The following is a 15129-nucleotide window of genomic DNA, read 5'->3' as shown; positions in this document are numbered from 1 at the left end:
AAACTTCCTCAATTGATATGCTTTCTGCTGATATTACTAGATACAGATTGAGGACATGGATATTCATACTTGCCGCCAAATGTTATGCATCCATCTTCCTCACTTCCATGATATTCTCTACAAATGCAGTTATCCTTGATTTTAATTTGATTTGGCAAAATGGTTCCATCATTTACCCTGCTATATTGGGGCCTCTTCTATTAAGACGAAAAAGGTCTACATGGATGCAAAAGGGAGGGTACTTTCTCAATTAGTTGCTAAACGAATTACCAGAGTATACAGACCAATCTAAACAATTTTCTTGTCGCTGATCTTTGAACCATAGCATGTTGGAATAATTTCAAGAAGCCAGGTAAAATTCATTAAAGATAATGGTCACTCCCTACACTGAGAAGTATTACAAAGCAGATCAAATCAAATTTCTCAACAAGCAAATCCCAAAAGTGTACCTAAGAATCATGTGGCCCTTACTGGAGTAACCTTGATAATTGAGGATGCCAATGCATGGATAACATATAGCATCCCGAGACAGCTTAAAAAATACACCTACAACACACCCCAGATTTTGACATGATGTACATCATCTAAGGACAATGGAAATGTTATCATGTATTAAAAATTGTAGCATGAAAACATGGGAAAAGGACGAAGTGGTTAGGATATTAGCCTAGAATTCCAACAGAAGGCCTTGGCTAGGACCATTGATAACAGTGTACTCAACCCTAAAGTCCACAGTTGTATAGAAGAAATTATAAGGGAACTTGATTTTCAGTATGGTTGAGACAAGATTCTTGGACTTTCTATATAAACAAATTGATAATCATGAATACTATATCAAACATAAGCTTTGAACTGCAGCGGATATACAGTACAGAACAGAACACAAGCCATCACAGCCATGCTTTCAACAGTGTATTTTAAGTCGTGCATTGCCTTTCAAAGAAAAAAAAAATGCAGATGGGCATTCTCCTGGAAAAATGATTCTAAACAACAATGTAGATGAATGATTAAGTTTATGATCAAGGCGGGAACAAAGACATTCTGGATTTACCTCCCCCATAATGCCAGTTTTATCAGAATGTGGCAGATGCCATTCTAGCTTACGATCTCAGGTGCTCATATCCAAGATTGCGATTCATCTGAAAAGTTCAAACATTTAGACTTTTTACTTGGAGAGAGAGAGTATAAGAGATAGGAAGGAAGGAATGATATGCAAAATTCATTACAAATTGTGAATTAAAGCATGACCTAGTATCAGTAGAACAGTATAAAGCCAGTATGCTAGAAACGCAGTAAAAGGAAGCTCAAATTTGATGCCACAACCTTTTAGTATGAAGTAAAAATTTGAACACAGTTGATACAGATATTACCATAGTTCCTGAGATGTTTAAGTGGAAACCTGCAACTTCAAGTAATAAAGCAGGAAATATATAGAGCTAACTATCCCAGTCAGTCACCAAAATCATTTTTTTTCCTGAATGAAGAAACACAATCAATCATTTTATCGGCATTTCGATTGAACCTCTTAGCCCCAGAAGAGAAACAATTCATGGATAAGCATGAGGAAAACTAATACATCTAATATAGCAACTTTTAACAGTCGTTGTTTGGCAAAGTGAAATAATGACGTCTAACCACATACATGATTATGTTTACAAGGTATAATTAAACTGGACAAAAAACTGATTTTATTAATGTATGTACAAGAAGAGCATTGCTCTCTGATTTGTAAAAGCTACAGCCAGCATACAGGGGTCTGCTAATATATAATTGCTAGGACATACAAACTTGTAGAAACAAAATATCTTTCCGCTCAAAGTCACCAACTTTGAGAAAAATTCAAGACGTCCAAATCGTTTCACTTGAAAATCAACTTGTGGACAAATCTACAAAGAATCTATGTAACCTACCTGTGGACTAGACAGTCAAACAACTATCCATGTAATGTAACAGTCATTTCATGATGACATTGATTAAGAATTTGTTTGAAAACAGTATAATGAAACAAGACTATACAAAGAAAATCAACTCAAACCATCATATTCAAGTCAGAAAGATCATCCATGGGAATTTCAAGGCCCAAGAAGTCGTGATCTTGTAACCCTTCATCATCAATGTTCAACCAAGAACCCAGATCTTGTCCTGGTAGCTGCAAGTCATCCAATACATCCAGGCTAAACTCGTCTTTTCTCTGACATTATTATTGGAAGTTATCTCACTTAACTTCGATACGGAAGTTGATGTTTTGGGTTGCTCAGACATCTTGCCAAGAAGGCCATTTACAGAAACAGATAGTTGAGTTGTTTTCCGCTTAGGCTTTGCTTTTGACTTCCTTTCCCCCTTAACATCTGATACTGGTCGACCAATCTTACTAGTTCCATTTCTAGATAAAACCTCCCTACCATGTCCCTTCCCTTCTCTGTCTCTTTCACTCCTTTTTCCTTTTGTACTGTTTGACAAAGGACCTCCAATGTCTGACTGGGCACTGGAAGTGCCACCAACTACATCCTCCAGCAATAACTCTCTCTTCTTCACCCTATTAGAGCATGAGTCATCTTTAACAGCAGTTTGATTGGATAACCGATTTATTGGTGGAAGCGGATCAGTCGAATTAACAACATAGCCATACACATTTTGACCTGCCAGATAAGTAGGGTGTGAGAAACAGTGGAAGCTGCATAAAAAAGTAACATTCCACAACAGAATTTGCCTCATAAGACAGAATAATCGGAGAAAGAAGGGAAGACAGCTATGCAGACTGCAAAAGTACAATGAAGTACGATTTGCATATGATTATATTACATGGAATCAAGAAAAAATGTGAAGACACAATTAAAGTATCTATTTCTCCGTAAGAATCAAGTAAATACCAGAATTTCTAGCTTCCAGAGAACGGATGGAGTTATTGGAACATGGCTTTCCAGATTCACCGCCATGTAGGAAAAACCCAGAAAGAAACATGTCTCTAAGGATGGGCTCATCAAAGCAACTCTTGCCAGTATCTTCAAATTTATGATATCGATCCAATGTCCGCTTAACAAATGCTAATGCAGCTTGCTTCATCATTTTTTTAGTGGAACTCTTCCCAACAGTAGCATTACGATCCCGACAAGTCTATTACAAGATTATTGATAAATCAACAAAAGCAGAATACCAGCATCTAGTATAACTAATGGGTAAATGAATAGTCCAACTTCTAGATAATTAAATATTCTCAATGGAAATGAAATGCAGTAACACAGAGAACCAAGTAGATATATCCGCCTTCGTAGGAAACACAAGTGAGGAGAAAAACCAAAAGCAAATTCAAATTTCGGGACAATATCCGCTTATAATAGAGATTTTGAATAAAAAAGCTCAAACAGCTATTCAGTTCTTAGTATTTTAGTTATCTTATATGTAATACAGCTGAAGAAAAGAAACGCATAAGAGTTAATAGATAAAGCTCTGCTGGCCAAATTATTTATAAAGTTGAAATGAATTTCAATTATGTGAACTTTGAGACACAAAAGATGACGAGACAGTTTATTCAAAATATCAGGTCAAGGAGAAGTGGAAGGGCATTATACAATATATACTTGGAAACCAAAATAGTTTTCTGGAACTATGTTGTCTCTTCAGTATCTGAAAACCATGAGGAGTTTGAACTATTGAATAGGAGGTGGTTCTCCCCTGTAACATAGAAGATCTTCACAAACTTCACTTGTATTATTATTATTATTATTAATATTATTATTATATTTAAGTCAGTTAAAGTTATCAATACCTCCGTTCCTGCTCATTTGCAACTATTTATTCTACTTTCTTTGTTTGTTAGTTTTAGCCACTCAGACAACTATTTCCTTGAAATCATGAAAACCAAAATAACAAGAGAATTACCATGTACTTTTCATAAGCCATCGTCACAAGTTTGTCAAGAGCAAGTTGTTCGAATTCCCTATATAAAACATTATTTATTAAAAAATACTCTAGACATCGAAGACTTTAAATTAAAAGGCAAATGCAACAAACTATATAAAGAGAGGATAAAACAATACTTCTCCTGAGTTCTTGTTTCAATGGCAGCTTCCAACAGTTTATTAAGCAAGCCTTTCTTCTTTGAAACCTATTGCATTTACAACAAAATTACAAAATGAACTCAAAAAGTTTTGAACTTTAAGATGGAAAATCCAACAATAAGTAGCAGTCCGTTCTATATCCAATGGAAGTTATCATGAAAAGGAAGGGTGAAACAATGACATAAATGAAAACAACACATCAGTTTCTGTATTAGAGCTTCAATAATTCAATGGGGAAACTACCTGTTCATTGTGCTTCTCCTCTAGCTTACTAATGTCTGCACAAATTTCATCCTCCTCCATTTGTGCTATGTTAGGCTGAAAATCAGTGAAATCCATGAAGGTTAAACAACATCAAGACAGAACCAGAAAATGAAAGAAAAAAAGATTCCACCACAAACATTTATTGTAAATCCCCGCAGAGTAAAAAAACATCACTCTTCAAAATGATTAAAAGCTGCAGTGTCCATAATGCACCATTTAATAACCAACCATTATTCAGTTAAGGACAGAAATGCAGACCATATTGCTAGATCATGAAATTTATTAATTTTGAAACAACAAAATGCACACTGCTGGATGAAACAATATTATGCAACAAAAGGATAATGCAGCATTTAATTATATAAGTAGACCAACCAGTGGTTCTAAGAAAATTCCAATGCTTTGGGCCTCCAAAACGAGTTTTTCATTTATCTTCATACTCTCATACTGGAATTCTGAACAAAACATGCCAGGCAACGGTTGCTCTCCAGAAGTGCCATTCAGGGACATACTAAAATTTGAGTTAATTCCTGTTCTTCTCAACATATCAATTTCAGAATCATCATGATATGACTTCCCAGTTATCTCATAAGCATTGAATGAAGTATCCCGAGTAGATTGGAAGTTAACAATATGACTCAACCCATTGGATCCCAATTCTCCATCCATCTCAAATTCAGTTCCATATACATCAAATGGTAGGTCCTCATTTTTACAGTCACCGACTTCTTCTGGAATTAGAGTAGCTATAAATCTCTGACAGAGAGAAATCACATTTTTGTCCCCTGTATCCAGGACTAATTGTGGTGAAAGGACTTCATCAGTTGATATTACAGCAGCTACTCTACCATTTCTTTCCTGTTCAAGCAATCCACATCCATTGGAGTTGGTACTGCAACCATTTGTAACAGAAGGAGCTTGCGTTGATCCCAGTTCGGTGAGTTCATAGTTTCCCTAAAAGATGTGTAAAGAGTTCAGAGAGACTACATTAGTTGTGAAAAAAGTGGGTTCTTCAGTCTCAAGCTTTGATCACAATGAAACCATAAACACTTTATGCAACTCAATAAGAAACAAGAAGATGCGAGTACAACTGTCACTCTGCTGCTTTTACCCTTTTCACTTCAAATAGAGCATTCAAAAAAAGGTTTAGGCATTGTATTATCACCCCCACTCTCTTCTTGATAAAGGTGTAGCAATATTAAAAATGTATGTGGCTGAAAAGAAATATCGTTATTTTTTACCGGTGAATAAATAAATTTCAAACGGTAAATTTTAGTATATACATGCTATTCATGCCATGGTCAAATAAAAAAAGATGAAACTTTTGAAAAGTTGTCACATGGTTTGACAACCATCAATATTATGTATATATCAATAAGTCAATAGAACTTGATTTAGTTATGGCATTCTTTAAAACTTGATGAATTTGTTGAAGATGATTATAAAATAGTAACGTCTGTACAAGAGGCAATGGAGGGCCAATGTCTAGGTTCAATTCCTCCTTCCCCCCCGAAAAAGGAATCACCCAAGCCAAAAAGAGACGTAAGCTGCAGCCAGTAATTCATAAGTAAAGCATTTTGGTGAAAGATATAAACAAAAAAGGTATTTCCAATGAGCTTTTTATTGGCTAAAAAAGCTAATATATTAAATGAGATCCAAACAAGATATTTTCAGTAAAAAATAAGCTTTCTAAGGGGTTATAATAGCATTGACAACCAATCTTAATTGTGGTGGGGGTTGGAGGTCACGGAACTGTACCTGCTGCTTCAAATAGGCGATATCTGATTCAGATATAATACCAACTAAAGGCTCCATCTGCCTCCAGAAGGAGTTGGGAAAGGCATGTGCTGCAATTAAAGTAAAATAAACCAATGCAAAAGGGTAAATTTTGGACCAAAGAAATTAACAAAAAATTCGACATGTAAGACACTACCTGAACTTATAAGACTGTTTACAGTAGCCACCAACTCTTCATGTCCATGCTCCGAACCAACTAAGAAAATTGTACCAAGAGTGAATAGAAGCCACGAACATGTAGTAAACAATTTAGAATTCATAAATTTTGTAAGCATTGATATTTAAGAATACAAGGAAGTTTCTTAGTTAGCTTCACGCATAACTACCAAGAAAATCTGAAGCAGCATTGATAGCCGCATGCTTCTGCCATGCATAGGCCTTGCGGTCAGTTAGCTTCCTAGTTGGAGGGCGACCAGCCTTGCTGAAGAAAACATTTTTTAAATGTGAGATTTCAATCAGAAAGAATGATGTTTCAAGATCACAATAAAAGAAATATTATTGGAGAAAAACGAAGGTGATTGAGTAGGAAAAAATATTTAACCTTTCAGCCTTATCCAAGCCAAGCCTGGCACTTCTGAGCTGTTTTGCTGTCCCCACATTGCCAAACTTATCAACTATCATTGGCACAGGAGACCTTGAAGAAATAATACCCTGACCAGTCCTCCCTTGTCGACGTACACCATCTCCATTATTTTGTCCGGTCATCAGCTTTTTCTTTCTTGATGGCAAGACCAAAATTGGATACTTTTTGAACATTCTGTACAGTTTTCTGATCTATTTCATTAGACCTTTTCACCTTTTCTTTAGATTTAATTTCAGCAGCCCCAGACTCCTCACTCTCAGAAAGAGCAGCTGGAGGTAAGGTATCACCTTTTAGTTTCACTTGTTGGGGAGAACTGCTTGACAAGCATCTAGCAAATCCTGGCCCAATTTCATCACCTGTCATATCAGACATAGTATCCAGCGATGGTGTTTCACCATTAGTTGAAACATAAGGGACAAGATTTGTTCGTCTTGCAGTACGGAAGCTCTTCAGCGGTCTTTGGCTGGCCCAGATAGGTGGTGACGACGACTGAGCTGATGTCCGTTTTCGATTATTAGATCCACCAGCAATAGGTGGTTTATTTGTACAATGAGAAAGCTCCCAGTCATTTGATTTCTTTGCCCTATGAACAAGTGGCGACAACTTTGGAGCTACTCCAGAACCTGAGCGAGGACCACAAATAGATGCATTCATTTTTGAGCTTGAAGCAGGACCATCTGAACTAAATTCATTACAGACACTTATCCTGCATAAATTGACAGTACAAAGGACATGGGAATAAGTAAGCATACTGCAGTAGGGCCTGAAAAGGAAAAGTACTCCAGGAGCCAGAAATATAGTTTCCCCAAATAACAAAAACAGAGGCGTTCTAAATAGAACTGGACCAGAGAAATTTATGCAAAAGTGGAAAATGAAATATGTACTAAAAAAGTCATCCATACTTGTTAACAGCTCTGACATTCACTCTCTCTTTATCGGAAGCAACAGGACAATCTCTCCTATCATCGAGAGGGCAGCTGTTGTCTAGATCAGTCCTAGGGCCAGATGACCATGGACCCAAGCCTGTCGGCTGCGAGATACCTTCTGACTTTCCAACTCCAACAGATCCATTAGCACGTCCCGACCTATAACAGGGTATACATTTAAAAGAATAAGATTCATCAAAAGGTTAGAAAACTAAAATAAAGGAAGGCTTGATTCATGGAATGCTCCAAATAGAAGATTTGAAGAAACGACACATAAGAGAGACTCCTAACATAATTTCCTACAGCTGCCATTATGATACTGTTTTAAGGAACCTGCACCCCCCATAGTGTGAGGCAAAGGCCCCAATAAAAGTTCTTGCTTTATGTGTTTGAAAATCATGCACTTCGATCTTAATGAGAAGGCTAGGTCAAATCACGACAAAAGTACTCTACCTCTCAAACATTATGTGCGAAATGGACTATATCAGAGGGTTGGTTTGTTATATAGTGAAAAAGCACAGATTGATAAAAATTAGTAAAACTACCATCTTATACTTCTCTGGAAAATATTATCAAGTGCAAATGCACCTTTAGGGCATTAGTTAGATGTCCTACATACTAAAGGCATAAGCGACCTCAAATAATCTAGAGCTCTATAAAGTGGGTTGGTGTGATTTTAGATCTCAGCCAGACCAGCATGCCAAATAAGGATAAGACAGCACAGGATGAAAGAATGGAAAAAAAAAGTTACCATAATTATAGTGTTACCCTGACAATATCATTAACGGCCTGCTCAATAGAGTAAGAAACTAGAAAAATAAATATGCAAATGGAATCAGATTAAAAAGGAACCTTATAAGCGTAAAATACAAGCTAGACATCAGTAATTCAGTAAATCTTCCGGCTTCCACAAATGTAGGCAATTAAAAAGAAATAAAGAAGTTCCAGCATGATAAATTAGGTTAGAAGAAAATATTGACAGAAGCTGCTACTTTCGTCAATATTGAATGATGCCTTCTTCCCAAAAAATTTTTGGCTGTAGGCAGAACATTTGATCATAATATGTTGGTAATTTTACTAATGTTATGAAAACAGGACTGAAGGTTGAACAGGTGGGGTTCCAGGTCCTACCCTTTTAAGTGGCCAGTCTAATTAAAGAGGGATGTTATTGTTAGAAACATGATCTTGACATTAAACTAGTATAGTGACTACTTAAGAAAAACATGCATTTGACATTTTGACTCAATGGTTCATTAATGAGAAGGTAAGTTGTGAAGAATTCAAACCACTTAATTTACAAAAAAGAAAATAGAAAGACTAAATAATAAAACAAATATCTAAAACCAGTTCAATACTAACTTCAGTCCAATTTTAGAAAGATTGTTGTGATAAAAGCTTCCTATTTTAATAGGGGTTACTAATATTCAAGGGTAGCTGTTCTGATAGCACCCCTTATGTATGCCCCTAACAGATTTTCAAGGCAAGCATTCAAATAAACACCACGGCACATGCACAATAGAAGCACTTTCAGCAGCCGTACCTGAAGCCATGGGATTCATTATTTAACCTTGATCGAGCATCAGAAACAGGCCTTTGCTGTATTCCCTGTTTAGATTCCCAGTACCCTTCCATGGGTTTAGTTGATACCATACTTGGAGATACATCTGTTTTTATCCCAGAACGCTTTTTCTTCATCTTTGCCTTTTCCCATCCATCAAGGCTACCTGATAAAGTTCGATCCTCACCCTGAACAGCACCACTGTTTGAAACTCTGAGCAGTTCCCTTTCCCTATCTGCATTACCAGGCTGCCTGACTAGAGCATTATTCTGCATATCCATCTAGACACATTGAACAAATGTTGAGTCGTCTCTTCAAGAAATAATGGTGCAAAAAAGGCAGACATGCACATTGGGCACCAAGCCACCAAGATGAGACCAAAGATATTGCAACTATGCAGAAGGGTAAGAAAAATAAGTGTAAAACCATACTCATGTCGGTGCACGTAAAACGGAATATCAAGTGGATACCTGAACGGGAAATGGGTTTCCTATCACTCACATTCATATAAGCACTAACTCAATGATTAAAATAAATGTGGAAATCTATTAGAAGGAAGACTAAAGAGAACAAACCACCCACCACGACCTAGTGAGAAAAGAAGTGAGGTTTGGTTCAGTGGAAGATGGAAAAGAAGAAATCAACTAGTAATCTAGGAACATAAATGAAACCCCAGAGAGAAGAAATAAACGAAGTGATGTTGACAATGAAAATTAAGTTGGGACATGCCACCCTTTGATCCCAACCATATTTGAATGTGGCACATATAAAACAACCATTGCCCAAGCTTACTAAATATGTTATATCAGGCTCATTAGCAGTATGGAATTGTAATACCACCACGACAGAAAATGCATAGACATGGAATATATCAAAATACAAACCCTGACATCCACCAGATAAGTTCGAGTACGTTTACTTGGAACAACATTTTTAGGTCTTTCTTCTGATTTCTGCTGTTCAAATTCAAAATCTCCAGCAACAGGATGATTATGCATTCCCATCTTACCAGTGGTTGGCCCCAAGATGGACCGATCACTAGATAACAAGGCATTAGATCAGTCACTACTCACTAGGAAAGCTTTCTGATTGATATCTCTTCTTAGATGGTACACTTGGAAAAAACTTGTTGAATACTGATAAGGCTTCATTGAAAGTTTTCATTCGCTCCCTGTTAACTAATTGATTTTAATAATTAATGAAAAATTCAATATGAAGTACAAAACCTACAAAGAACTACCTCGATTTGACAGAAGAATCACGTAGACCAGCCTTAACTCGTTTGATCTCCTCAGGTATGGGAGAAGGTAGCAACTTGCCTTTTGACGATACAGTGGGAGATCCATCAGCAGAGATGCCAAGAGCAACATTAATGTGCCGTTTAAAGCCTCCTTGACGATTCAACTTATAATCAGCAGCAACCACATTGGCATCAAAACGTAGGCATTGGAAGAAGTTGGATACATCTCCTTGGGTTACTACAGAAGTGCTCCTTGACATACTTGGAAGAGAAGATAAAGCTACGTGAGCTGTCAAATTGAGCAGCTAAGTGGGCTCCACGCTGCCCACAGGTGTACAGAGGCCTATCTGGGCTACCAGAAGATAGATCAAACTTGCTAGACATTTCCATTGCATCAGATTTTGCGAACCCACAATTTTAGAACGTCGATAAATACAGCAGTGTATGACAAAATTGTAGTAAAACAGCACATAAAGCTGATTTATTAAGGACAATGATAACTTACCTGCAAAGGAGGAAAAGCCAAGGATAAGCATATAAATTTTTGTATTAGACTCCAAATCCACTCAATAGTTCCTCCAAATTCTGTTCTATGCAGAATGCACATGTATCAAAGTACAACTGGTAGAAGTAGGTTAAAATTAAGTCATAAAATAATCACTAGTAGTTATAAAGAAATATCAAATGCAAAGCAAATACGATGAGATTTATCAACTTCCACTGGCTGTGCTATAATTTTTTTATTGTCTTCACTCCAAATAAATGCAACAAATGAAAACAGTGAATGAATGTAACCACAACAATAAAAAGGAAACCTTAAAAAAAAGTACCAAAAGTCTGGTGTAAATGGCTGTCGTAATCATAAAAGAACAAAAAGTCAATTTAACAAAGAGATTCAACAGACAACAAACAGGTTATCCACAAATATATTCCCATCTAGATTTTAGCATATTATATGACAGTTCAGGCAATTATCATCTCTCAACCTCTACTACTGATAGAATTAATTTTATCTTTTTTCTTGTCCCATAAATGGCCTCATATAGAATCGAAATAATTCCTATTCATGTCACAGAGCTCAAAGATACTCAGGGGCATGGTTAGACTCCTTTCAAAATATCAAATTGTCAAATATTAGGTTGTCAAACCTCTAAATTCTGACTAATATCCTCACTCACAAATATTTTATTAAAGCAACATTTTGCTCCCATATGAGTCAAATTCATTCTTTTGTCTCTTCTCTTCCTTCAACATATGAGAGTCAAATGTTACCATTTCTCATCAAATGCAGCTTAAATGACTTTCAGTCCTCACTTTAAATAGTTGACTTATAACAGCCAGCAAAGTGTTAGATGTATACAGTCAGCTTCAAGTTCTAAGTAACACTCAACGCTTGTGATTCACACGATAATCTGAACAACTAAAGGCAAATGAATCTAACCTAAATTACCTTGAACAATATGGTTTAGCAAACAAGTGCCTAAAGCATACTGTTTAAGGTCATCATATCAAGTAATATTTTCTAGCAATGCATTGGAATTCATTGCATTAATGGTACAGTACTGTATTTAATATAAATAAATCGTAATAAACTTTAAAAGATACCCTTCAGGCAATCACCAGCAAAAAAAACATGAAGTATGAAATAATTAATTGAAAAGGCCCATGAAACTCAATAAATTTTTTATTCAAATAAACTTCTAAACTGCATAACTTCACCTAGATCAGCCTCAATTGCATTAAATGGCCTATTAGAAGATTGATGTTAAAGCTGTCTGCCCATCTCTGCACGGTGCATGTAGCGAAACAAGCATATTTTTGGGTAATGTCATGTGTATCCAGACCCATAGTGACATCCACATAGGCGTGCCAATTAACGTATCTGCTATATAAGTAGACACATAGTTGTGGAAATTAACAAGTGTTTACAATCACATTAGTGAAAGGTTCTCTTTTGAATTCCTCATCTAACATTTGGGTATCCACCAAGAACCCAAGATTTAAAGTATGAAAAGTATTGAACAGTTTTAGTAGTTGCTCCATAGTCGAGAAAGATCAAGAAGCAGTACAAGAAGTAGATCCTAGAAGTTTGTAAAGTAAGCATCAGGTAATTGCTCTTAAGAATTCAAATTTGCATTGGAGTTGTAATTCTGAATCTACTAATTTTCCTACCCATATCATTATCAGAATCATGAATCATAGATGGATAAAAAGACGATCTGGGCATATTCGTAGCAAAACCTTTTATAACCATACCATTAACCATGACAGACTAGCATCTTCATTCATAAGATAGAATCGTTCAGAGTATCTCCTGGAACCATTAACCATCTTACCAAAATTCATGAGGGTGAATGCATACAATCTTAGGAAAATAAATATTCAATCATTAACCTAAGTTTATCTGATAGGATCGAAGTTCAAAAGATTAGTCAGTCGAATCTATTGCGGCTCATTACTTACACTCAAACAAAAGAACTCTGTCATTATGTAAGAGGATCAACATCATTTACTAATGGAACTAACTGTAAGTTCAACTGGAAAAGACTTCTCAAGAATCGCAGCAGTAAGAGCATCATTCCCGTTTTAGTTATATCTAAGTCAACATTGATCATCAGTTTCGCCCTCTTTTACCCGGAAAAGGATACAAATAATTGGCTCGACTTCGCTTATTTTTACTTCAAATAAATCAAGCTAGAATTGGATCACAGGAGAGGAAACAAAACGTTATCCAAGTTATCCATATTGCTTCTGTTTTGACTAACCACAGTAAAGTCGGTCTAAATACAAACTTTACCATTTTATCCTCTAATTCCACGATTGTACATCTTAATCATGCTTCAATCATCAAACATCATCCTTAAGAAGAAGAAAAAAAATGCTAACAATGGTTTTAAAAATTGCAGGAAACCCCCAGAAACTAAATCAAAACAAATATAGAAAGTAAAACTGAAATTAAAAGTCAAGAAATTAAAAGAAAATGAACAAGAAGAAAACCCTAGAGCTCGTTCGCAATCAAGAATGTGAGTAAATCTACCTCCGGTAAATCGAGAAAATAAGTGATGGCGGAGACTGTAATTTTAAGCAAGGTAATTAGATTCTTTAAATTACGGATACGAAATTGGTTTACGTAATTGATTCGATGTTCGAAATCGAAAATGGAAAGTTCGCACGAAGCCATGGAGATGGGAAGCGCCCGTGTTTTGTTTGTTCGGCAATGGAATAATGGGTTAAAATTGAATGCCGATTATGCCCATAAATCATAGTGGTTCGGATGCGTGGATGTCGAGTTTCTGTACCGGGGGGGTTTTGGTAATAAAAATATATTGAGCCGACTCCTAAGACAGCTCGTGGTTTATTATATGCAGTGTAAATAATGCAGGAATTGGGGATATGTTTGTCCTAGAAAAATGATTAACGGTAAAATGTATAATTTCAGTTTAAAGAAACATTGGCTTCTATCGGGAAAAAAAGGAGGGTAAAGTATAGAAATAATCCCCAAACTTTTAGAGTACTTTCAATTTAGTCATCTAACTTTTGAAATTGTAATACAATCATCAAACTTTTAGTTCGTTTTCAGTAAGGTCTTTGTCATTACTTTCCGTTTGTGTTTGATGACGTGGCACCTAACCCCCGTTAACCCTCTTCTTCTTCTTCTTTTTAACCAACGACAGAAGGAGGTGGCACGACTGATTGGGTCTTGGTCGGAACAGTGTGAGGACTCTAACAGTGGTGGCGATGTGGCGAACAGACGGTCCAATCGACAAAAAATCATTGCAAACAAAAAGGGATATTGGGGTTTTTCGACGAGATTCGAGGCCCTCTCCACGGTGAACTGAGGTGAGTCTCGACGATTGGCTAGCGGATTTTGGTCAGAATGGGATAACGCTCCTATTGGTACTGGCGGTGACAATCACCAGCAAATGACGAAGAAGGTCTGGGATGAGTGTTCGAACTTCTTCTCGCAATGTGGGCCGAACGGTGGATGGTGAGTATGAATCGAGGACCAGGGTGTGATCGGGAGGCGACTACAGTGACGATGGTGATGGCGGTGTGAGCCACCATTGACAGGAGGTGGGGTGACCGGAGGTGTGAGAGAAGAAGAAGAAGAAGAAGAATAAAGAGGATAATAAGAAGAAGAGGAAGAAGAAGGGGGTTATAACAAGGGTTAGTGCCACTTCAGCAAAAACTAACTGGAGGTAACAACAGGAACCTTATTGAAAACGAGTTAAAATTTTGATGATTGTATTACAAATTTCAAAAGTTGGGTCACCATAATGCAAGTACCTTAAAAGTTTAGGGACTATTTATATACTTTACCCAAAAAGTTTAAAGAAACATTTGGACGCTATACTGCTCAATTTTTCTTCCTAATAATACATCCTTTCATGATTGAAGCATTTGAGAACCTCTTGAAACACACAGGAACCTCTTGAAACACAAATGGACATTTGTTTAGGAAATAAAGGTTATTTTATTTTTTTAAAAGTGAAAATATTAATAAAAATATATTTACTTATAAAATTAAAAGTAATTTTTAGGAAATAAAATGTAATAAAAATGTAAAAACATAAAAAAATATTTGTAGTCTTTAAAACTTTGATCTTGCTTAAACAAAATTATAAATTTATTATATGTTGTGTTTTTAAATACATCTGCAATAGATCTTGACCTATTGCGACGTTTTTTGTTCTCAAACGCGT

At 36.2% G+C, this 15129-nt stretch overlaps 1 pseudogene; it reads right to left on the bottom strand.

Moving 5' to 3' along the window:
• Positions 1 to 1902: 1902 nt before the first annotated feature.
• Positions 1903 to 13636, bottom strand: LOC120157086 (annotated as a pseudogene).
• Positions 13637 to 15129: the final 1493 nt, after the last annotated feature.

This window comes from Hibiscus syriacus, unplaced genomic scaffold (assembly GCF_006381635.1).
Source record: "Hibiscus syriacus cultivar Baekdansim isolate YM2019G1 unplaced genomic scaffold, ASM638163v2 tig00111238_pilon, whole genome shotgun sequence".
NCBI classification, from domain to species: domain Eukaryota; kingdom Viridiplantae; phylum Streptophyta; class Magnoliopsida; order Malvales; family Malvaceae; genus Hibiscus; species Hibiscus syriacus.
The sequence above is the reverse complement of the archived record's forward strand: the minus strand, read 5'-3'. Positions and strand labels throughout refer to the sequence as shown.